General features: G+C 33.1%; 1 long non-coding RNA gene across 9 annotated transcripts; it reads right to left on the bottom strand.

The window, feature by feature from the left end:
- Positions 1 to 7600: 7600 nt before the first annotated feature.
- Positions 7601 to 25053, bottom strand: LOC107868040. 9 transcript variants are annotated; one of them, XR_007054871.1, is made up of 7 exons: positions 24498 to 24863; positions 23838 to 23951; positions 22576 to 23308; positions 20767 to 20980; positions 12198 to 12278; positions 10064 to 11705; positions 7601 to 9978 (listed from the first exon to the last, which is right to left on the bottom strand). It is a non-coding gene; the product is annotated as an uncharacterized LOC107868040 (long non-coding RNA). The 9 variants fall into 9 exon arrangements; XR_007054872.1 differs by lacking the exon at positions 20767 to 20980; XR_001673602.2 differs by lacking the exons at positions 7601 to 9978; positions 10064 to 11705; positions 12198 to 12278; positions 20767 to 20980 and adding an exon at positions 24870 to 25050 and having other exon boundaries at positions 22126 to 22608; positions 22954 to 23016; positions 23149 to 23308; positions 24498 to 24569.
- Between the last annotated feature and the right edge of the window lie 646 nt (positions 25054 to 25699).

The following is a 25699-nucleotide window of genomic DNA, read 5'->3' as shown; positions in this document are numbered from 1 at the left end:
ACAGCACACTCATATCATAGTCCTTTAACAATTCTAACCATCGTCTCTGCCTAAGATTCAATTCTCTCTGGGTAAACACATACTGTAGACTCTTATGATAAGTGAAAACATTAACATGGACACCATACAAATAGTGTCTCCATATTTTCAAAGCAAACACAACAGCAGCCAACTCAAGGTCATGGGTGGGGTAATTTTTCGAATGAGTTTTCAACTGTCTAAAAGCATAAGCTACCACCTTATCCTTCTGCATCAATACGTAACCCAACCCAACTCTCAAAGCATCACAGTACACCACAAAACCATCAACAGCATCAGGCAAAGTTAAAACAGGGGATGAAATGAGTCGAGTCTTCAACTCCTAAAAACTCTTCTCACAAGATTCGGACCATAAGAACTTCACTTTCTTTTGGGTCAATCGGGTCATAGGAGATGCTAGAGAGGAGAAACCCTCAACAAAAAGGAGGTAATAGCCAGTTAAACCCAAGAAAGTTTGGATATCAGTTGGAGAAATAGGCCTAGGCCAATTTCTAACAGCTTCGATCTTTTGGGGATCAACTCTAATACCCTCGGAAGAAATGATATGACCCAGAAAAGCAACTGACCTTAGCGAAAACTCACACTTACTAAACTTGGCAAACAACTTGTGATTTCTAAGGGTTTGCAAGACAGTTTGGAGATGATCAGAATGTTCATCCTCACTACGGGAGTACACTAGTATATTATCGATGAACACTATGACAAACATATCCAGATATGATTTGAACACTTGATTCATGAGGTCCATGAAAGCTGCTGGGGCATTAGTTAACCCGAAAGACATAATAAGAAACTCAAAATGGCTATAACGAGTTCGGAAAGAAGTTTTCAGGATGTCACACTCCCTAACTTTGAGTTGATGATAGCCGAAACGAAGGTCTATCTTTGAGAAATAACTTGCACCTTGCAATTGGTCAAACAAAACATCTATTCTCATAAGGGGGTACTTATTTTTTAAGGTGACTTTATTCAGTTGGCGGTAATCAATGCACATACACAAAGAGCCATCTTTCTTTCTCACAAACAACATAGGAGCACCCCAAGGAGAAATACTGGGCCTTATGAAACCCTTATCTAGTAGATCTTTGAGTTGCTCTTTCAACTCCTTAAGTTCTGCAGGGGCCATATGGTAAGGAGGAATAGAAATGGGCTGAGTATCGTGAAGAAGATCAATCCCGAACTCTATCTCTCTATCAGGAGGTATCCCTAGGAGATCATCCGGAAAGACATCAGAAAACTCATTGATGATGTTAACAGACTGGAGATTTGGAGTCTCAAACTTAGTGTCTTTTACTCTAACCAAATGGTAAATACGCCCCTTGGAAATAAGCTTTCTATCTTTGAGGTAAGAGATAAAATAACTCTTGGGTGACACAGAATTCCCAGACCACTCAAACATGGATGCACCCAGAAACTGAAACTTGACCACTTCGGTCCGACAATCAATAGAGGCATAAGAAGAATACAGCCAGTCCATACCCAGAATCACATAAAAATCTACCATATCTAACTCAATCAGATTAGCCAATAAGACTTTATGAAGAATGATAACAGGACACTTTTTATACACTTTCTGGGCAACAACCGAATCACCCACTGGGGTAGAAACTAGGATAGGCTCAGGAATAATCTCAGGACTCATTTCAAAATTCACAGCAATCAAAGGTGTAACATATGAGAAACTGGATCCAGGATCCAACAAAGCATACACTTCAAACTGAAATATACGAAGAATACCAGTAACAACATTAGGAGAATCCTCCTATTCTTGGCGGGATGGTAAAGCATAGAATCTATGCTGGCGCTGCCCGCCAGCATTGCTAAAAGAGGCGCCCTGAGCTGGGGTTGGGCGTCGCTGGAACTGGAGCACTAACAGTCTGAGTCTAGGTCTCAGGGCGATAGTTAAGATGCCCTTGTCCATCCTATGGACAATATCTAACTCTGTGACCCATGTCACCACACCAAAAACAACCCCTCTTCTCACCCCAACACTCACCTGAATGAGCCCTACCACACTTAGGACACAGGGGACGATTTGGCTTACTGCCAGCACTGTACTAGGACTTGGATGCATATGACCTGGTACCTTGCTCCTTCCTACCTCTAGGCATGGGAGCACTAGAAGATGACGGCGCTGGCATAGACGAACGATCCTGATACTGAGGGCGACTCCCTCCCTGCGATCTAGTCTAACCCTTTTCATGCTGCTCAGACCTAGCTCTCTTATTCTCTCTCATTCTATCTCTCTCCTTAATCTTGTCTACCTCAATCTGTTGGGCATGAGTCATCAGCCTAGAAAGATTTATCTCACTATTCAGCATAGCATACCTACACTTCTTAACCACATAACTAGACACTCCAGTCACAAACTTACTCATACTAGCCCGATTATCAGCCATTAAGTCAGGAGCATACTTGGCCAACTGATTGAACTTTAGATAGTACTCCCTAATAGTCATAAAGCCCTGTCGTAGGTTCATAAACTCTTCCACCTTCACCTCCCTCATCTCCAAAGGGAAAAACTTATCTAGGAATGCATCCTAGAACTCTTGCCAAGTTGTAGGGACAACTCCCTTACCTCTACCTTTCCTCCAACCAAAAACCCAGTCATAAGCAAGTTCTTTCAACCTATACACAGCCAACTCCACATTATGTTTCTCAGATACATGCATCACCTGAGTAATCTTCCGCACCTCCTCTAAAAATAATTGTGGATCCTCATCAGACTTGGACCCATAGAATTCTGATGGATTCATCTGCATGAAGTCACGAATCCTGGCAGCAGCTGAATCACCTCCCTGCTGCTGTGGAGCTGGGGTCGGGTTGGCCTGAACATTTGCAGTAACAGCTTGAGCCAGCACCTGAAAGGCTGCTCGAAATTCAGCATGAGACATATTTTCATTCAATGGGTCAGCGGGTTGAGGTTGCTGACCATGATTATTTCTTCTCACTTGACGTGAAGGCATATTTCTAAAAGAGGAGAGCACGAATCAATAGTAGAGAGAGACACTCTAAGCACGATAGACTTCTAAAAGAAAGAATCATACTTTTTCCTAAAACATCTTGTAGCCTCTTGCTCATAGATGTGGCGCGCTACACACCGATGATCAAGACTCTACTTAACGCGGCTTGTCAGACTCCCTAGGACACCTTAAGACATTAGGCTCTAACACAAAGTTTGTAACGCCCCGAAAAATAGGTCCCGGAGCGTCACATGGTGCTTGAGGCTACAGTAGCCCCAACATAACCCTTTGAGCTATTTTCATTCAGTTCAACACAAATCAATGGGGTTTCCATAAATAACCCTCAAATATCAACAAAGTAATCATCATCCAAGAATAAAAGAATTTTAGAAAGATAACAAACTATGACTTATTAGTCAACTCCCAACATCTATACTAGTCTGACAAGCCTCTAAGAAAATCAATAAAACCAACGAGCCATTAAGACATGCCCCAACTGACTTATACTCAGTTATCAAATGTAAACAATTCCATGAAACCAACATCAGACATCACGTCCTCGGAACATAAAGACTCACCACAATAGAGGATCTAGAACAGCGTGCCTGAAGAATCACTGTCGAACCTGGAACCGAGCACCTGAACCTACATTCTGAGAAAATGCAGCCCACATCCAAAGATGTGGGTCAATACCATGGAAAAGAACTGAGTATATGGGGGTGTATGCAGTTGTATAAACATCATCATCATAAATATTTATAAGAAATATGCAGGATGTATGAAAGACTCACATAGCCCGAAGAAAATCATCATAATCATGAGAGGATGAAATAAGTACAATAACACATGTGAGTCATCATATAATTTGTCAATCACTTTCAGTTCATCAAGAATATCAATTCTCATAATGTAAATATCATTTAAATCTTTTGAAAGAATAACTTTCATAATTCCACTTTCAAATTACTTCACCATTCACCAAAGACACAAGGAAACACACACACACTAGAAGATCCTATAACCAACATAAATCATGTGAGCTACATGGAGTCCAACGTACAACCCACGTTAGGGAGAGACGTCCTATCCTTGCCATCGGAGTAGGACTATCGATATCAAATCCACACAAACTAGTGATCACTATATAAATTAGCCTCAGGCTTACTCCTATGGGGGCACGTAGTTCTAGGGAAGTAAGATCGCTTTATACCTCCCACTCGGTGCTAAAGATTTCTCCCGGACTTAGCTCAGATCATTTCAAAGAAAATCCACAATAATACAATTTCAGTAATATATAAATATACATCGGGAGCTATCATGCTTCCCATTTATCAAAATCAACCACGTTGTGGATTTATTTCACACTTGAGTTCAAAATAACTTCATTAAGACCAAAAGGTCAAATCATTAAAAATATCTCAAATATTCAACATCAACGTGCTTATAACACACTTTCTCAAAAAAACATAATTTCCAATGGGGATTCACGACCCAAATATTAAAATCATGATAAATACCATTCAAGATTCATGCTTTATATCACCATACATGTAAATTCATCTTTCAAAATCATAAACATTAAGAATTTATAATAATCATCATAAGATATGGGTTCATGCTTCAAATTCATAAAAATCAAATAAAAATCATGCCTTTGTAAAGAAAACTACTTTTGGGCACAAGAACGAAAGAGAGTTCTTGTTGAAAACCTCCACATACCTTGAATGATGAACTTTAGATCGATACTCATTTTTGAGATGTTAATCAAGAACATCTTTCGTTCAAGCATTGCCACTGATAGCACAAAGAGAAACCACATGCAAACATTGACCCAATAGCCACACAACAACAACAAACCCAGTAGATTCCCACATCGTGGGTTCTGGGGAGAGTAAAGTGTACGCAGACCATACCGCTACCTCTAACGAAATAGAGAGGCTATTTTCGATAGACCCCTGGCTCAAGACAAAGGATAGTATATAAAAACATCAAAAGCATGGAACACGATAAAAAACATAGATACGCCATCCACAAAATATGCAACACTGCCAAACAAAAGACACCCAAGCCCTCCTACCTTCTGACTACGACTCATCCACCCACCTTAACCCTCTATCCTAATGTTTTTCCTCCATACCTTCCTATCCAGGGTCATGTCCTCAGTCAACTGTAACTGCTCCATGTCACGTCTAATCACTTCCCTCTAGTATTTCTTAGGTCTACTCTGCCCCGCTTGGAACCATCCAAGGCCAACCTCTCACACCTATGAACCCGGGCATCTGCGCCCTTCCTCATCATATGGCAAAACATCTTAATCTCACTTCCCGCATTTTATCCTCCACCGACACCACTCTCACCTTCTCCCAAATAATTTCATTCCTAATCTTGTCAGCCCTAGTAAAACTACACATCCAACGCAACATCCTCATTTTCGCCACCTTCAATTTTTGAATATGAGAATTCTTAACCGACCAACACTCAGCTCCATATAACATAGCCGGTCTGACTGCAACTCTATAGAATTTTCCCTTCAGCTTGGGGGAACCTTCTTATCGCATAAAATTCCTGAAGCGAGCCTCCATTTCATCCAACCTGCCCCAATACTGTGAGAGACATCCTCATCTATCTCTCCATTCCCCTGAATTGTCGACCCAATAGCCACAAGTTATCTAAACAAAACTTCCTGAATTCTGACTTATTCCACTACTAATATTTCAGTCCTATTAGTTTTAGAGGTCATGAATACTAATATTTAGAAACAAACAATGTAACATAGGAAATAATGCAACAGCAACATCCAAAAACTTATGACAAATAGAGATTGATTTTTAGGTGTATATTTCTTATGTGTTTCTTTTGTTTAGAAAGTGCAAGAAATTGTTGTAAAGAGTTCTATTCTTATTTGTCATTTTTGATTAATCAAGGCAAGACAAAGTTTTTTATTTAGCAAATATTGTTACAGCTAATAGAACTCGAGTTAAATGGACTGTCTAATTATATTGTTTGGTTTCTGAGTTGTTATTTAGTTCAGTTAATTGACTGGTATGATTCTGAAAATGCATCAATTAAAGGTAAAACTGTTGAGCCTCAAATCCACCTTGCTGCCTTCGGCGGTATAGATGGACAGTGATGGATTTGATTTTGTCTGATTGTAAGTGGGAAATGCATTTGTGCAGCAGTATGTTTCTCAATATATTCTAAGAGTGATTTTGCCTTACTCATCTATTCTTGTTTATGCTCAATATAGACAGGTCAGAAAATAATACAAGCATATATGAAAGGCTAAAAACAGGATTGGAAGCTTTCTTTTGAAAAGGATACAAGCATACCATATGTATTAGAAAATAATACAAGCATATAAGAAAGGAAGATAATATTTTTTAAAGGCCTAACCCATCGCCAGGCCCCTTAAGTACGCGTGATCTTTCACTTAGGCACCTCAAGTGGACGTCGCTCACTTTTGGCACCTCAAGTAGCCATAAAGTGCATCATTTTTGTACCTTTTGTTGATTCAGCAAAAAATACTACGTGCGTGTGTTACACGCGCCGATGAGCTGGAAAATGACGAATAAAATGTGGACATGTGTCATTTTATCTAAATAATTTATAAATAAATAATTTAAATAAAAAAATACCCCTTACCCCAAGCCTACCCACCCCACTAGTCTTTTTCTTCAAATACCCCACCCACTCGCCACCCCCACCCCCACCCCCACCCCCACCCACCCCACCATTCTTCTTCTTCAAACATCCCTCCCCCCACTCGTCACCCCTTCCCCACCATACCCTATCCCCACCCCCACCCCACCAATTTTTTCGTCAAATAGTCCACCCACCCCGCCAGTCTTCTTCCCCTTTTTATCTTCTTCAAAGACCCCCCACCCGTCATCTTTAATTTTTTTCATCGATTTTGCTTCGATTTTTAATTTTTCTTCACTGATTTTACTTGATTTTTAGATTCAATTTTAATTTTTTTTTCAGATTTGCTTCATCTATTTTGCTTCAATTTTTAATTTTTTTAATTAATTTTGTTTGATTTCAATTTTTCTTCACGGATTTAGCTTTATTTTTTTAATTTTTTCATCGATTTTCAATTTTTCTTCACCAATTTTTCTTGGTTTGATTTTAATTTTTTTTATTGATTTTGTTTGATTTAAATTTTCCTTCACTGATTTAGCTTTATTTTTCAATTTTTCTTCTTCGATTTTGTTTGATTTTTATTTTTTCTTCGTTGATGTTGCTTATTTTTTATTTTTCTTCATCAATTTTGCCCTTAATGATTTAAAAAAAGGTGCTTATTATTTAATCTTCACGAACCTTTAAATGCATATATAAATTTTTCTCAAAAATTCTTACCATTAAATAAATTAAGATTGACATAAATAACGAATAAAAATATGAAAGAAGTACAAATTACTGAGCATTGAGTTAATATATTATTTTTGGCAAGGCGAACTCCTAAATGTGTATCTAATTTTTAAAATCTCTCCCAATAATTTTCACCATTAATTAAGCTTAAGATTGACAAAAATGATGGATAAAAATAAGAAAAAAAGGTATAAATTAATGAAAATGAGTTAGTATACTTTTGATGGGCCAAATTGGGCGCCACATCAGCCAAAAAAAGGCTTTCACGCGCCTTCATAGAGGTGTGTAATACACGCACCTTGCCAACTCAGCAAAAGGTGTCAAAATGACATACTTTATGGCTACTTGAGGTGCCCAAAGTGAGCGACGTCCACTTGAGGTGCCTAAGTAAAAGATCGCGCGTACTTAAGGGGCCTGGCGATGGGTTTGGCCTTTTTCTAAAGGAATATCTATTAGAAACAATCTATCTATCTCACACAAGGTAGGGGTGCATACACATCATCCTTCCTATATTCCACTTTTTGGATCACATTGGTATGTTGTTTTTTGTTATTAGCTTTCAATCTATTTACTAATAGGGATAGACAAATACAAAACCCGATTCATATAAATCCCCAACGGAATCAAACTATCAAACACCCTAAGACAATAAGTACTTCCTGTGTCCTAATTTATGTGGTACTTCTTAGATTACAAGCCTTCGATATTACAAAGCACACAACTTAACTTTCAGTTTTGTCTTCTACTGTTGCTTATTAAAGTAAAACCAAAAAAGTTAAGGTATGAAAAAAAATATTTAAATTTGAAACATAGAGATTGTACCTGAGCATATAAACAAGGATTGGGATAAGCTTTAGGGTTTGTAGAAACAACATGAAGTGAAACCGATAGAAAATTAACAACATGATCTTTACTCCTATTTGTATTACTTAGCCAAACCACTTGCCTGCTGATATTTTACGAATTACAAAACTAATACTCAACAACAAATATATGTGCACAAAGAAAAGTAAATTGAAGACAAGATATTACTTGGTGCTAGTGAGGACTATGGTAGTTCCACGCTGAACATGTATCAATTCATATTGCTCAAGGGGTTAGGTAGGTGTTTGCAGAAGAAAATTCATTGAAAAAAAATCTAGTTCAGTAATTTGTATTTTTTCAATATGGAATAACAATGAATTAAGGAAGGAAATGTGTTAAAATGTATATTAAGGAGATGACTGACCTATTGGGCCGTTGGGTAGATGATAGAGGCAAGTAGCTAGTAGTTCTTTTCACCAAAAGTCTTTACAGCAGAATGAACAAGGAAGAACAATATTTGACAAAATCTATAAAATCCTTTGTTCCACAAAATCCAAAAGTAACTACAAAAGGAAAGTTTATGAACCTACAAATGTATTTAACAACAATGAAAGAGGGAGTAATATAGTTAGTGAGAAAATATTATAGTAATGTTATTGAAGACATTATAAATATTGATGGAAAGAATATGAAAGAAGTTTGTTGGCAACATTTATTTGGTTTGCATTGGAGCTGATGGCTCTATTTTTTATTTCATCTTGAGCATATTCTGGCGTTCACTTTGTTGTTCGGCTTGTTCAGAAGGAGAAGTAGAATCTTTTTTTTGTTTCTTGCTTTCTTCTTTGATATGAAATGTGGATGGTGTGGGAAGAGAGGGCATGATTTTTCCTTTTTCAGTACAGGCTAAAATGTAGACTTTCCTAGAAATTGTATGATCAGTGCGGGAAGCTACTTTTTACACTTGAATTCTGAACAGATTTTGATTCTATCTAATTTCAGCATGTTGCATTGATTGGGACTCATTCTGTGCAAAACAATATTTAGTTTTTATGTTTGTTGAATAATTATGTTGATGTGTATATTTGATGGTTAAATTTTTTTACCTTAGTTGAAGCAAGCTCGTAGATCTGTTCTATTGTAAGAGACAATAATCTTTCTCCTTCTTTTCCACTAATACTTCCAACGATTGAGTCAGTGTCATCTTTCAGATTCATATCGAATCGGCACCTAAAATAGTATATATTAGTACTTTAGTTAATAAAGAGAAATATGTTATTGATATTATGGATGTATGTGTGTATAGTATTACTACCCAAGTGGAGTCAGCAATTGACACTATTTCTTCATCTACTGGAGCAGAGACCAGAGATCCAGATTGGAATGTGTTTCTCATAGGAAAAGAGTTGAGCATTTCAACATTTTCTACAACCCTGTTTCAGTTGGTGTTTGATGGATTTTAGCATATCAATAATAATGTACAAATTAGTACAAAGTAGAGTAAAGTATGTTGATACCATGAGTGCAATTGAAGGCATTCTAAATATGGTGGATCAATTTGTATCGTTGTGTTAAATTTTATGGTCAACGATATACCTATAATAATTATAATAACAATGATGTTATAGAAGCAAGCTAAAGGTGATATTAAGTAAATTAATTATGGTATGTTCGTTAGTTTACCATTGTACTTGGATAGTCCAACACGCCTGAAACAAATGATTGGATGTTGTTAAAACTGTGTGAGGAGCTTGTTGCCTTCTTCAATGGAGCTTTTTCCCATAACGTGAATGTGTAAGCCTGTTTGCTGAGTATATTGTAGTAATTAATATGTTGTATAATTTTTTTTGTAAAGTAAGAAAAATGGTGCTAAGTTTGGCAAATATGCTTACTCGGTATCAATAATAAGGAGTTCCTGCAATCTTTTTTGAATGTTGGTAACATATTTTGGAGCAAAACAGCTGACAACTATTGCTAACACATCTGTTGGGAAAAAGTTATATATTAGTTGTGTTGAAGTAGATCTTTAATGATAGAAAGAATGAAATGAGTATACTGTATCCTGCTTTTTGAAGTTGTTCTTTTGAAGCTCGGGAGGCTTGATTGTTGATATCTTGGAATGATGTGGCATTGACCATTCGAGGTGGCGGTAACTCTATTTCATCTGAGTCATTTTTATCAGTTGGATTGGCTATGGTCTTTTTATCAATAATCCAGTCGAATGTATGCAATGTTGTTTCATATCTCAGAGTTGGTTGTTATATGCATGTACCCATTATCAAATATGTATAAAACAACTAAAACATATCTTGATAAAGGGGGATATCATCACCGTAAACAGTTACTTTTACTTGATTGTCCTGAAGCTAATTTTTTCAATAGTAGTAATATAAGAGGTAGAAGTAAGGGATGTAAATAGATGATTTGATTTTTAAAAGTAAGAAGTTACTTGTTCATCTTGAAAAATCATGTTCAAATAATTTATCTTTCGTTTTATACCTTCTCCTAGTCTACTCATGTCTACAACTTGGACCTTGCATATCCAGTGAGGTGTTTCAGGGGTGATTGCATGTATATTTAGTCTTTCTGTCATCTTTTTTATAGCTTGCAAAGTAGCAAAAGTACATACTTTATTTGGACATCTCTAAAGGATGGGAAAACCAAGCATTACATTCGAAACATAGTGTAGAGTAAGATACTGAAGTAAAAGAGAGACAAAGGTAAGCTTCCATGATTTATCGATTCAAGTTTAACTAAATTACAATGAGTGGAGGTTTTTTTTGTCAAGAAGCATAAAGGACATATGAGGTTAAAAAGAAGCAAAGAAAGGTGTGGCACAGGTTACAATACAATGTACAAAGTACAAACACTTTTTGTTAACTCCGTTTATACTTCAACAGGAAAAAGGTTTCAAGGAGCACAGTGACTTGGTTAAAATTAAAAATAACCAAACTATGCTGTTGTTTCATGGTTACAATTTTGTCTAACAGAAACGAACTTCAATTTGGTTTCTAGAAAGTTTCAATCAACTGAACCAAGTCAATTGTACAACAAAGTACTACTATAAATCTTCCAGTATAGATTTTCAATCCTGCTAATGAAATATAGCTTTCCCAAGCAAATATATAGACAATAAAGCAATAAAAGAGGTAGTAGACTACTAAACTTTCAACAAAGTAGTAAGAATGTTACAAAGTTACACTTCTAAAGAGCTAATTTTGATAATTGGTATTAGACATAAAGAGAACATTACATCAAACCCAGGGCTTTGATCTAATAGTAAGAGCACAATATGTGATGTGTTAGTAAGGCACACATCACGGGTTCAAAACTTGCCACAAACAAAAGCCTAGAATGTAAGGGGAAAAGAGTAGATAGCAAACCCATTATCTTTTGAGTTTTGAACTATGTATACTGATCCTTTGGGATTTTTTGGTTATTAAAATAAAATACATCTCAAGAAAACCTGGATAGTTGTACCTCAAAATGACTTCCCAAATTCTTGTGATGGCTGCTCCCAGGGAGTCAGAAAGCCTACAGAAAATACATTCAACATGTTTAGAGAAGAAAGAAAACCGCAGACACCTAGTATCTTATTTCTCATCCATCAACAGAAATGAGCAGAAAAGCACGAACATGTTTGTAGATGTTTCTAGCCAAGTACCAGAACACTAATCTGTTGGTAAGAAAAAGAACAATAGTTCTGAAAGAACAATTCCTTGGTAAGTACTGCAATCCACTTTATCAACAATGAAATTAATGTAATGGGTTATCTTTATCTAACAAACATGATTTCATAATATGCATAATCAGAATCAAATAAATGGTGAAAACATCAATGACTGCATTAATGCATGGATAGGTGTGCACACACAGAGGGGCATTGCATCCAGAGACAACTCAATAATTAAGTTTAGATGTGCACACACAGAGCGTAGAAAATTTGCAGATATTATCATAGCGTAGCAAATTTGGAAAATACATCTATAAAAGATCACGTAATGGTAGGTAGAATTAGATACTTACTTTGAACACATGTAACCAAAGGTATTCAGAAAGCATGTCGTATTCATGAAGAATTAGATTTGTAATTTTAAAGTCGACTACCTGCAAAAGATAAAGATCTCTGAGATTGTAAGATCAAAGTAGGAATTGGTTGATGAATTGCAAATAGTAAAAATCAAAATGTAGGAAATTTACATGGAATTAGTGAAAATAGTTTTTAAGAGAATGTCTTGTTAATAATTTCACTATATACTATATTGTAAGTAGAATGATCATCAGGATCATCTGCTGTTGCTGGTCGTATTATCATTTTTACACAATTTGAGTTTTTTTCTCTTGATAAAGCAACATAAAGTTGGCCATGTGAAAATACAGGTTCGCGCAAATAAATTCCAACAAAATCTAGTGTTTGACATTGAGCTTTATTTATAGCCATAGCAAAACATAATCGAATGGAAAATTGTGTTCTCTTGAATTGAATTGGTAATTTTTCATCTTGTGATGATAATAAAGGTATGCGGGGAATGAAAACATGTTTGCCTTTGAAATCCCCAATTGCAATTTTAGCACTAATAATATGAGTTTTGAAATAATACAAATTAAGCGGGTACCATTACATAAACCTTCTGAAGGATTAAAATTGTGTAGTAATATAAATGGGCAATTTTGCTTTAGAACTAACTTGTAAGAAGGTAGTCCTGTAGGATTCAAAGTATGTAAGAAATCTTCAAACTCGCTTTGGTCTTTTGGTTCTACAGTTTCATCAATACTAACGAAAGTTAAAGCAGTACCAAGGAATTGATCTATGAACATTTGGTTAATTTCATTTACAAAATCATTTTTAGTTGTTAAGATAACATGTGATGTTACATCAGATGTATGAATCATGGTCATGTTTAAGTTAGGATAAATAGTTTTGAATAAATTGTTTAATGATTCTTTCTTATTTGTAAAAGGAATAAGAAAGGATTCTGGAATCTCAATTTTGTTATGGTGGTTAACTTGTTCTTTTCCATCCCTAATTCTAAGTAAATATTCACAGAATATGGGATCTTCTCGTGCACACATATTTTCTATTAGCTGAAACCTTTGTAGATAGTTCCAGATATCTGAGTTTAATAAACATTCGCAAATGAAATTTTCTTTTACTCCACTTTTCACAATAGGTAACGTTTGTCTAAAATCACCTCCAAAACAATGACTTTTCCACCAAACGGTATATTTATACTCATAAGGTCTCTCAGCAATAAATCAAAAGTCTATCTTTTTTTCATTGCCATTGATACTTCATCCCATACTATTAACTTGGTATCTTGAATTAAAGCTACAAGTGAACTTTGTTTGCTTATATTACAGTTGTAGTTTTCTCCTATGTTGATAGGAAGTTTGAAGCGTGAGTGAGCAATTCGTCCTCCTAGGAGAACAGAAGTTGTAACACGATAAGTTGTTGTAGCTAAAGCAATAAGACCTTTGAATCTTACAGTAGCTAATAAAGCTCGGTATAAAAAAGTTTTTCCAGTTCCTCCTGGTCCATCAATATAAAAAGCTCTCAGTTCATTTGAGAATATTTTATTAAGAATGACATTGTAAGCAGCATGTTGTTCTCTATTTAGTTTCTTATAAAGTAATAAATCTTCTTCAGTTAGAACTATGTTTCTTTCTCAATAAGTGTCTCTAGATTATTGCGTTATTCTGTAAGTATATGTGGAAGGTGTAAAATTTTCTGATATAAGTTTGAACTCATTTATGTTTCATCCCATTGAATTTACTATGGTGTTTATGTGGTTAATAACCGTATAACGAATGTTAGTTGTTTATATATTTGTTGTAACTGTAAAATCTTCAGACATGAGTCTTTCAAATTTTTCCCATAAAGCTTTTGGGTTAGCAAGATTACAATATACTAAGCGTGTGGCAAATAAGCATCTCAAACTATATGGCATTTGGTAAGTAGTAGCTTCTGATAGGCATTCAATTAAGTTATTATCAGAAGCTAACAATCCTTTTTTTCTGCAGATTCTCTACATGTGGTGCAACATATGTCATTTACAGTTCTAAGTTTTTTATATGATTTAGGACTTCGCATATTCATTAATAATAACCGTAGATAGTATCTTTCTCCTTCGGTTGGATGACAACTGACAATACGTCCAATAGCATAACCTTGTTTCCTGCGTGTCCACATTTTATCACTATTTGACCAAATAAAGTGTTGTGGAAATTCTTTGTATAGTAAATTAAGTTCTATGGCGTACTTATTTATTTGATTCATTGTGAAAAATCCTGTTAGCATTGTTCTTTTATTTCCTGGATTGTTCAAAATTAAACTTAATTTTGCAGTTGTTTTGAAAGAAATGAATTATTGGTTTTCAAGATGTAGTTGCAGCTGATACACATTTGGATTCATTTCACTAATAAGGAAGGCAAACATACGCCACATAGCTTTCGGCGGCGATACCCATCTACATGTACAATATTCTTTTATTTCGTCTATTTCTGTATTAGCTCCACTACTTTGGAGGTTGAAACTTATTTTGTTATGACCTTTGCAAATGTATTTGTAGATATATTTAACGACCTTAATATCTGCACAAATTTCAACATTTATATAGTAGTTAAATTTGCTTAGAAGATATGGATTGTATGGTACGACCCATGAATTGTCAAGATATTGAGTTCTAACTTTTACAAATTTTTCAGTGTCTCGTCTTCTATAAATGGGGTATGAATTTCCGCCTTTCGATGTTTCATTTGCGTAATTTTTGGGATATTTAAATTTACAAGTGCTTTTTGTTTCAATGCATGAATTGTTAGGGTTTAAAGTTCCACAAGGACCATGCATCATATGTTTAATAACTAAAGAGTGTAAATATTCGTTTGCGTAAGCATCAGGTATTTTGGCACAAACAATTTTGTCATAAGCCTTTGGTGTTAATAGCTTATAATCATCCTCAAGTATAATAAGGAAATGAGCATGTGGAAGACCTCTTTTATGAAATTCTATAGTATACATATAAGCAGCAACTTTTCCAAATATTTTTGTTTTAACAATATCTGACTTTAATTATTTCACTTTTGCTTTAAATACTCGACTTATTAAATCGAGCCTATGTTGTGTTTCATCAGTCATTAGCAACAAATGTTCTATTTTAGGCCATGACGAATTACATGTCATTGTTATGAAGATATCTAGTTTTCCAAAATGTTGTACTAATACAATGGCGTCCATGTATTTATGTCGCATATCTCGTGGACCCCTGTAAAGCTAACAGGAAAGAATGTTTTTCGGCCAATATTTGAAATTTCTCTTTCTCCTAGTCTTTGTAGATCAATAAGCCCGGCTAATATTTTGATTCGAAATAAATCTTGATTGAATAAAATGAAATCTAATCTTTGTGTTTCAAGTTTTATATATTGGTCTACTAAATATTGTTGGAATAATCTTTCAGAATGTAAGTAGTATTTTCTTCATTATCTCTAATTTGAAGTTTGTAACAATAATATTCACGGCAGGAAACAGTGTTCTTTTTTTGTCGTTCTTTTTTTAAAATTTCTTCTTCAATATTAAGGAATCCATCAATAGAAGCCATGTTTGTAACACTTGGAAGTAGTTCATGTTTGCAAGAACAATTTCTTGAAGAATTATTTAATTGTAAAATCTTTTGTATGCCACAATGCCATCCATTTTCACCATATGGAAATAACAAAGGGTATTGTAAAGAGTCGTAACAACCATAGTAGTAGTGAACCAATTGGCTATTGTTGCTATGGGAGTGAATACGAATATGTGGTGTGGAAATAACACCGGTTATTCTTCATCAGTCCATATAGCTGCTACTTGCGTACTTGTGCTGCACAGTCGGTAAGTTACATGTTTGTTGATCCAAGGTAAAATCACATTTAAATGCGATATAGAAATTAAAGAAATCTGGAATATGTGTAAAAGAATTCAAAAATTGTGAATATGGATTAATTCGTAAAATATCTAGCAAGTTTTCAATAAGAGATTTGTCTAGTTTATCAAAGAAGGCCATTTTATTTACTTTATCATTCTCATTATCATAGAAATAGAGTTGGATTGTCTAGTGAATCTATTAAATATATATAATCCGTGCAACCCCCTACAAATGGTATCAGAGCCCAGAAGTTTAAAAAGTACGGAAGAGAAATATATATGTTAGAGCTAGAAATTAGATTAGAGTTAGATAAAAAAAAAATTACCTACAAAATTATTAAATTAATTATGCGAAGACCATTTAAAAATAGAGAAGCTTTTAGAAAAATTAAAGAATCTTTAATTAGTAATTATTCAGAATATATAAGTCTAAATAAAACAAAAGAAAACCCACAAAAATTAGCCTACTTAATTACATTAATATCTAGTATTGAATCAAAATTAATAACACATTTAAAATCCAGAAGAATGAAACACATACCACCTAATTATGAAAAAATTAGATTTAGATATCCACCAAGATATTATAAATATAATTTAAAATGAATAAGGTACAACAATACAAAGAATTAAAATAAATTATCTCTGAAAAACGTAAAGAATTAAAAATAAGAATAAAAAGACTACATTATAATATATTTGCCGGAATTAGTATAGAAGAAAGTAAAGAAATAAGAAAATTATGTTTTAATAAATTACCCGAGCCATTTAGTTCGAAAATAATAAAAAGTTGGGAAGAAGCAAAAATAGTAGATACGTTAGGAGCAAGAATAAAATTTTTACAATAATGGTATAGAAACTTATGTGAAAAATATAGAGAAGAATTAAAAATGGAAAAAACATTAATAAGAAATTTAGCATGTTGCAAAAATAAAATAGCACCCCAATTTGGATGCGAAGAAAGATATTATAAGAAAAGAAAAAGGCATAAGAAATATAAAAAATATAAAAAAATCAAAATATAAATATAAGAAACCAAGGAAAAGATATTATGTAAAAAATTATAAACATAAAAGACCATATAGAAAGAAGAAATCTATAAAAGAATGTACTTGTTATAATTGTGGAAAGTTAGGACATTTAGCTAGAGATTGTAAATTACCTAAAAATCCAAAAAATAAACAAATATCAGAAATAAGAATAGATAATACAGAATATATGCAGATAGATTATATAGATTATGAATTGGAAAGTGAAGATAGTATATATGAAATTTCAGAAAATGAAACAGATAATGAAATAGATAGCGAAATAGATGAATCAAATGACTGAAGAAGATATAAAAATAATAACAAAGGAAGAATATTTAAATGATGAAGGAATGGAACAAAAAATAATATTCGACAGTAACATATTTGATGAAATAAAAGGAAAAGAGTTAGATTTAAGTGTAGAGAAAATATTTAAAATACCAACAATAAAAAATATTTTTACTAGGAAAAAGGATGAATATTATGTAGTATGCCAAAAAGAACATGTAATAGACTGCAGATATGCAAAAGGAAAACCTAGTATACCACTGATAACAAAAAGAATAATTAATAAAGAAATAACTGATATAAAAAGTAAAGGAGATCCAATAAAATATGTACACCTTGGAGGTACAGAGATATTAATAAAAGCATGTTTTAGAGAAGGAATAGATACACCAATAGAATTATATTTAGCAGATGATAGAATTATAAAACCTATAGAAAAAAGCATAATAACTGCCGTAAAAGGAAATCTAATATATCAAAAATTTAAATTTATAATAAGTGCAAATTATTCAGTAGCAGTAACAGATAGAAATATAGATAAATCACTAGTATTATATTGGAAAATATCAGGAATAGAATTAACCCCAGGAAGTAAAATATTTACAGCAAGATGTAAAAATCTATATGTATTAACAACAAAACATAAAATAACAGGAAAAAATAAGATTAACAAAATACAAATAAAAAGCCCATTCAAACAAATTGTAAAAACAATAGATTATAATGATTATACCTATAGAGATATAGATACAGAAGAAAATTTAGAAATAGTAAATGATAGAATAAGTACAACGAAAAGAATAGCTAATGAAAAACCAGAGTCATCAAGCTCATCAAAAAGAACAAGTTATGAAACAAATTCAATAAGTAATTTAAACCAATATTACATAACAGGAAAAATAAATGAAAAAGAATATTTAATACTTTTGAATACAGGACAAGAAGAAAATCATATAACAAAATATCTAGTAAAAAATGAAGAAATAAAGACTGATAATGATATGTGCCCAGATCTACCACGAAGTTTAATAAATAATAAAAATATAGAAGAAAAAGAAATAATAATAGGAGTTAGAAAAATAAAAATAGAATTCGAAGTAAAGGAAGAAATGCAAAAAGCAGATATAATATTAGGAATAAAATGGTTAGAACAAATAAAACCATATAATATAGAACATACACAATTAACCTTAACATATAACAAAGAAAAGTTATTCTTAAAAAGAGCCTTAACATGAAATGAAGATATATGTATTAATGAAGATAGTAGTAGAAGGATATTACAGTAGATATTATACGCCTATGATAGATACAGGAGCAGAAGCTAATTTATGCAGATATAATTGCTTACCAGAAAGTAAATGGGATAAACTAAAAACACCAATAATAGTTAAAGGATTTAATAATGAAGGAAGCTTAATTACTTATAAAGCTAGGAATGTAAAAATACAAGTATGGGACAAGACATTAACAATAGAAGAAATTTATAATTATGAATTAACATCAAAAGATATACTTTTAAGTATTTGTATTTTTATCTATTTTTCTAGTAACTGTATGTTTCTTATATCTTTTTCTAAAAATTCTGTGTAACTTATCATCGTAAGTATTTGTAAGAGTAGTTAGGTAGATATGGTATATAATTTACTCTAGTCATGTAGTATTTACTAAAAGCTTTTTCTAATATGATTTTTCTTATATCTGCTACTTTTATATCTCTAAGTGCATACAAAATAAGTATTTTGAATTTATCTACCATCACATCAGATAAATTATCATTCATTTTCATAAAATTGCTTTTTTCAAAATATTCCCTTCAACCATGTACATAACAAAATATGGTCATCTTAGCTTACTATATACTAGATTATTCTTAAATAATATGTTCTTCCGTCACTATTAACATGGTAATCCGAATACTTTTTCCCTTAAACAGCGCCTCTACTCTGGTTACTCCCCGCCACGGCTTCTTGCCTCATTGGTTTCACCTTTAGGATGGCATAGTCCTTAGGGATTTTTCTCCGTTTTCTCTTTGTTAATAAACTTCTTAACATATTATTCGTCGAATAATTCTACTATAAAGTAACTAATATGAATTTATTTTATCATATCATGATTGTTGGGAATTATGAATTTAGCTATTCATAATCATAAATAGATATACCTGTTCGGGTAGCTTTGATATTTCTGAGTTTTGTTCCTCCATAGCTTTTTCCATTGGAATATGTTTATTTGATTAACTGAGTAAAGTATTTGTTGTGGAGTGGAGAGAAAAGTTGCTTCAACGCATGAAGGCTTGCCTTTGCAATGCCTTCTGCCTTCTTTATTTATAGAACGAAAAAGTATCTTTACATCCAAACTTTACAAAAATTATAAACCTAGAAACTAAAAAGTCAATAAAAGAGGCTATAGGCCTAACCTATTTTCCTACATCTACGTAAAAGTCTTAATAATTCAATCAATGTACAATAATTCAATCAAGACTTTTGTACAATAATTCAGACTTTGTACAGTATCTTGTCTCCGTTGATTTTGTCGTATCTGCTCCATTATTGTTCCATATTTTATCTTTTCAGCTGGCATTTTGTCTTCTTGATTTTTATTCTAGATGTACCTATTCTATATCCTTTTATAATTTTTTCTGTAGTGGTTTTAAAGTTTCTGCTAATTTTGGAATATATTCTATTACTTAGTTTACTAGTCCTAAAAATGATTGTAATTTCTTTTTTGTATCTAATTCTTCTTTCGAATTTATTATTTTTTGTACTATATGTTGTTGCATTTTTACTCCACTTTTATCTATTTGTATTCCTAAAAATTCTATCTGATTTTTCTTTCAGCTTTCTTTTTGCTTAGACTTATTCTCGATTTTTATATTATATCTGTAAACTGTTCTAATAATTTTAAATGTTCTTCTTTGATTTTTGTATATAATAATATATCATCTATGTACACTATACAATTAGATAATTGTTTAAAATAATTATCCATAAAATGTTGATATCTACCTGGAGCATTTTTATATCCAAATGGTAATACGTTCCATTCATAAAATTCTCGTGGTACCGTAAATGCGGTTAATTCTTTAGATTCTTCTTCTAGCTTTAGGTGGTAAAATCCTGATTTACAATCAAATTTGCTGAAATAATTATATCCTTGAATTTGTCTTATTTTTAATATCTTATTTGATATTGAATAATTATATGTTATAGTTTTTGCATTTAAATTTCTATAGTCGCCAAAAGCCATAAGTTAAAATCCTAACTTAAGGCTTTTGGCTTAAAACCAAGTACAAACTCTTATTTTTCTCCGATTTTTAATCCGATATTTCTCATAAGGAGAGGTACGAATTTAGTCTCCACAAATCCATCCTTACCATATTTATTAACAGTAACATTCTTCGGCGGAGTCTCTTTTCCATCATTCATTCTCCATAGCCATTTGCAAAAGAAGACTTCCATTGTGAAATCTAAGATTTCTCACTCCAAGTTCCGCCAATGCTTGAGGACTTATCAATTATGTTGAAGATGATGCAAGTGAAATATATGAATGTAGTTGACTGATCAAGTTGATTATAATTGAACTTGTATCTACAACAATTCACTTCTATATAAGTTAAACAACAAGCCATTTTTTACACACCCATAAAATACTAAACGAAGAAACATAAACAGACAGTCAATCTGTTCGACAAAATGCGTAAACGAAACCACGACCCAAAACCCACAATTAAAATAGGTAAAAACACCCACGTAACATAAAACACAACGCATTAGAACGCCGATACATGGATTTTTAAACTTCAAACATATTAACAAATTCAGCGGAAACATAGCCATTTTTTACATACCCAAAAAATACTAAACGAAGAAATTTGAAAGAGTAAAGTATCCTAAAACAAAAGTCTAAAGCTCAATGGATTGAGGCGACAGTAATAACATTTATTTCTTCAAATGTTGGAAGGCAAGATCTAGTGCATACTATTTCTCTATTGAAAGACAACAGTGGAAAGTTGTTGCATAAAACTCGAGAGGTTGAAAAAGAGATGGTGTTTTTCTTACCAAAGTTTATTTGGTTCTACTACTGAGGCTATACCAGCAATAGACATACCTAGTATGAGGTTGCGGCCAAGGATTACTCTAGAGCAGTAGAGGGATATATGCAGAAAGTACGGAAGGCATTATTCAGTATCAATGGCAACAAAACCCCTGGAATAGATGGGTTCTCAACCTATTTCTTTAAAAAAGATCAGAGGGTTGTCCACATAGATTGTAAAGATCAGAGGCATTATCGTGGTGTGGAGATTTTTTGATTGATAAGAGGAGGTGTAACTTTGAAAGAGTAAAGTAACTTTGGAAAGTGTAGGAAGATGAGGAAAGAGTAGAAATTTGAAAGAGTAAAGTAACTTTGGAAAGTGTAGGAAGATGCAAGAAAGAGTAGAAAGATGCAGTGTGTTGTTGAAATTGCTAACATGTGGAAGTGAGAAAATGCAGTTAAAATTGATAGCATGTGGAAGTAGGAAAATGACGTAACTACCCTTCGTAGTCACAAAACTTTCACTTCTATATAATAGAAACAATTACTACTTCTTCATTTATACACTCTAACTGCAAGTTTTATTACCTTACACATTTATTAATTGAAACTTAAAATCAATACTTATGCACAATGACAAGAAAACATAGAAGATCCTGTCTAAATATCCAAGAAGGTTCGAGCCTTAAGAAACAACATATGATAACATTTCTTGAAAGGCATAAGAATTAAAATAATCTATCTAAAGTAAGGCAATCAACAAAAGTAAAGGAGAAAGATTTTTTGGCTAAATAAATTTATTTACTAAATTTTTCGAAAAATCTTTCCATATGTATTGCCATCTGCATACTTAATCTTTTACTCATTCCCTTAATGTATTAAGGTCGCCATATAAAGCAAGCTATTTTTCTCTTTCTCCAGCTTTAATGTTATATTATGTGATTAATGAACAGAAAGAAACTGTGTTCCTTGCAAGCATGACCAATCATCTATACAGGACACACTTCCTTTAGTTCATCCTTTCAATTCTTCCTCATCACATTTTCCATCAACATGTACTTTACTTGAAGGCTGAAACATAGATTATGCCGTAATTCTAGTTTTAACTCTTGATACGCTCTATCTCTAAAAAAGTAATTGACATGCACACCTTTTAGCAAGCGGATAAGACACATCCAGCATTCTGGTCACAACACAAAAATCAAAAGATTAGAAATCATGGCCCTATCTCCCAATCTTCAAAGCATAAATACGAGAAGATATTGCAAGTTTTTGTTATTCGTAGGCTTCACAGATAAGTTGTGCGGATTCTTCAGTTTTAGTACCGCACCTATGTTGGATTCTCCAAAAATACCACTTTTGTAGAATCCAAACACGCACCCGTTGACCATTTTGAAGAGGTCGAGCAACATAACCTCACAGTCTTATTACTTATCAGATTGCTACAGTTATCACATAAGTTATTCTGGAATACATAATGTAGGAACAAGAAAAGGAAAAACAAAGAAAGTAGATCTTGGCTGCAAACCTGATGCCGACAAGTTACGGATGACCAAGTCCTCAAATTTCTGGCATCAAGCTCCAAAATTGCCTGAGTTTCATTTCAAACAAGAAAGGCATCTAGATGAACTAAGTCGAAAGTACAATAATCACATATAGGGCTTCAACAGTACTAAGCTATTAACTATAGGAATTTCAGACAATAAATTGAAGGCAAACTAACTTGAATTGTGTATGCTTTTGAAGGCTATTTGAATTTTCTCCATAACGACTATCATCTGCACGAATACAAGGCTTTACATACCTACCATCACACAGGTACATTGATAACCATACACGAACATTTAGCGATGTATTCACTTCATTGCGAGCATAATATCATCCTTCATGCCAAAAATTAAGAGTATGGTAAACCATAAAAGAATACGTGAATCCTGAAGAACTCCATAGTGAATTAGTTACCACAGACATCTCCTCTATGCACCTCAAGGAAAAAGGATTGATGTGAACTAAAGGAACAAGACATCAGTTTTTTATAAGCATGACCTTTGTGTTAGGATCTATTTGCGTGCACACACATTAGATCTATGAAGAGGATGAAGAAAACTAGAGAGAAAGTTCTTGAGGAGAGAGAGATAAGTGAGAATGAATTACGTGGTAACACCCCGTGAGTAACCTCCACGGCGAACGGGCTATTTATATTAATGACTCAGAGTATGTAAAGAGGATAAAAGGTACAGCCTAAAAAGGTTGAACCGCGTGAACATTAATATATAACAGTACATCACATATTATTCAGGCTCCACAACCTAACACTTTGAACTGAATTATGTAAAACTAAAAAATTCATAGACATGTTTTAGCTAAAAAAACTGATGCATTCACATATATTAAACATCAACTATCAATTACCATATCGTTTATAACTCCCATTATAGCCTTGACAATGAGTTGAGCAACTACTTCATAGACCTCCCTATATCAGGTTCAAATACTCCATTTACCATCATCAGATCAACAAAGAACCTACAAGATCCAAATTTTGAATTAGACACTCCTAGTATGAGGTTATAACAATAACTGAACCAAGCGAAAGAGAGGAAGATCTCTCTTTGCATATGAACAACTAGTGTTCTTCAAACTTCCTACTATATTAACTCTGTCAAACTAATATTAATGTGGTCCTAAACATAAACTGATAACAGCCACATGTGCCAAAATCTCATTAACAATTGAAGAGTATCGATATTCTTTTACTTAAAATTCCATCCAAAATAGAATATATAGAGGAACGTATTATTTCCATTCGCACATGCCTTCCTCTAATAGAAAGTTTTCATATATATCAAGAATGAGTGTCATTGAGAAACCAGATAATCTTGGTGAATGCAATTACACAACAAATGTAATGGACACAATATGCAAGTGTGTAATCTCGATCCTCAACTTAAATATAGTCGCCAAAACCCCAAAGTTCTAGAAAAAAAGGAATTTAAGGATTGTCTAGAAGAAGCAAGAAGATATATGAATTCTTTAAACCAATTATTGTGCTTATAATGGTCTACGAGTTACCTTTTCACGGCTTATTGAGGATTATCCACTGTAGACGAGAGCTTAGATCAAATTGGATACTCCTTTGAAGCCCTAGAATTATGGAGAAATGAGTAATAGAGCAAAGGCCAAATACAGGAAAAGTAACCACATTGAAGAGCCGATCCAAAGAAAAGGAGCAAACAAGAAAAAAGGAAAAAAGACATTGTCGTAGATTAAGACTGTAATTTGGAGACTCTTTAAGTCACTTCATCTTCCTAAGGTCTTGCCGTCCTTTGAGACGAGAAGATATCTAGAACTCTATCACAGCTACATCTGCACCTGTTTCGAAGTAAAGAAGCCCTAGAATTGAAATTTAAGGGTTTCACTGTCAATTTAAGAGGGGGAAAATACCTGCGTTCTGAATTGGGAATGAGGAAAGAATTATAAATTTGACCCTCTATTTCTCTCCTCTACATTTAATTAATTCTAATTGTAATTATTAGGGTCGTTTAGTCATTCAACCTATCTGAATCGGAACAGGCCAATTACCAAATCTAGCCGACATAACTATAAAACAAATCATTAAAAAAGCATTGAAAATTCATATACGGAAAAAATATGTACACCACTTAATCTTTTTAAAAAGATTGTGGACATTGTATGACAAGTAATTTTCAATGAGTCAAAAAGTTATAAAAAATCATGATACAAACTTAGTTGATATGAAATTAAAGTTTATTTGGATATTTGATAAATGTATTTACATTATAATGAATGTCTATCAAGATATACTTTGATATCTATTAGGATTTGAAGTATCTGTCTTTTCTTTAAATAGAGGGGTTTTATTCATTGTATTAACAATTATATGATCTCTCATTCCTCAAGAGAAGAAATAAGAATTGCTCTTTCTATTCTCTCTACTCTTCTTCTTTATTCTTTATTATTTTATAACACGTTATTAGCACGAGTCTCTAACTAATTGAGATTATTTCTTTTCGGATAAGGTATGTCTTTATAGTTTTATCATGGTCATATCTTTAATCCATGAGGACTACTGTGAAATTAATATTTGTTCTTATTCTATTACTTTTGACATAAATGTTCTTTATCAATATATTAGTTTATCTTTTGACTTATGCTCACCATGTGAATTTTGCAATGTAATTTGGGAAGCAGCCGTCACTTTAATATAACTTTGACTTGTAAACTTAAGACTTGCCTCTTCTAATATAATTGTG

Source organism: Capsicum annuum, chromosome 4 (genome assembly GCF_002878395.1).
Source record: "Capsicum annuum cultivar UCD-10X-F1 chromosome 4, UCD10Xv1.1, whole genome shotgun sequence".
NCBI classification, from domain to species: Eukaryota; Viridiplantae; Streptophyta; class Magnoliopsida; order Solanales; family Solanaceae; genus Capsicum; species Capsicum annuum.
The sequence above is the reverse complement of the archived record's forward strand: the minus strand, read 5'-3'. Positions and strand labels throughout refer to the sequence as shown.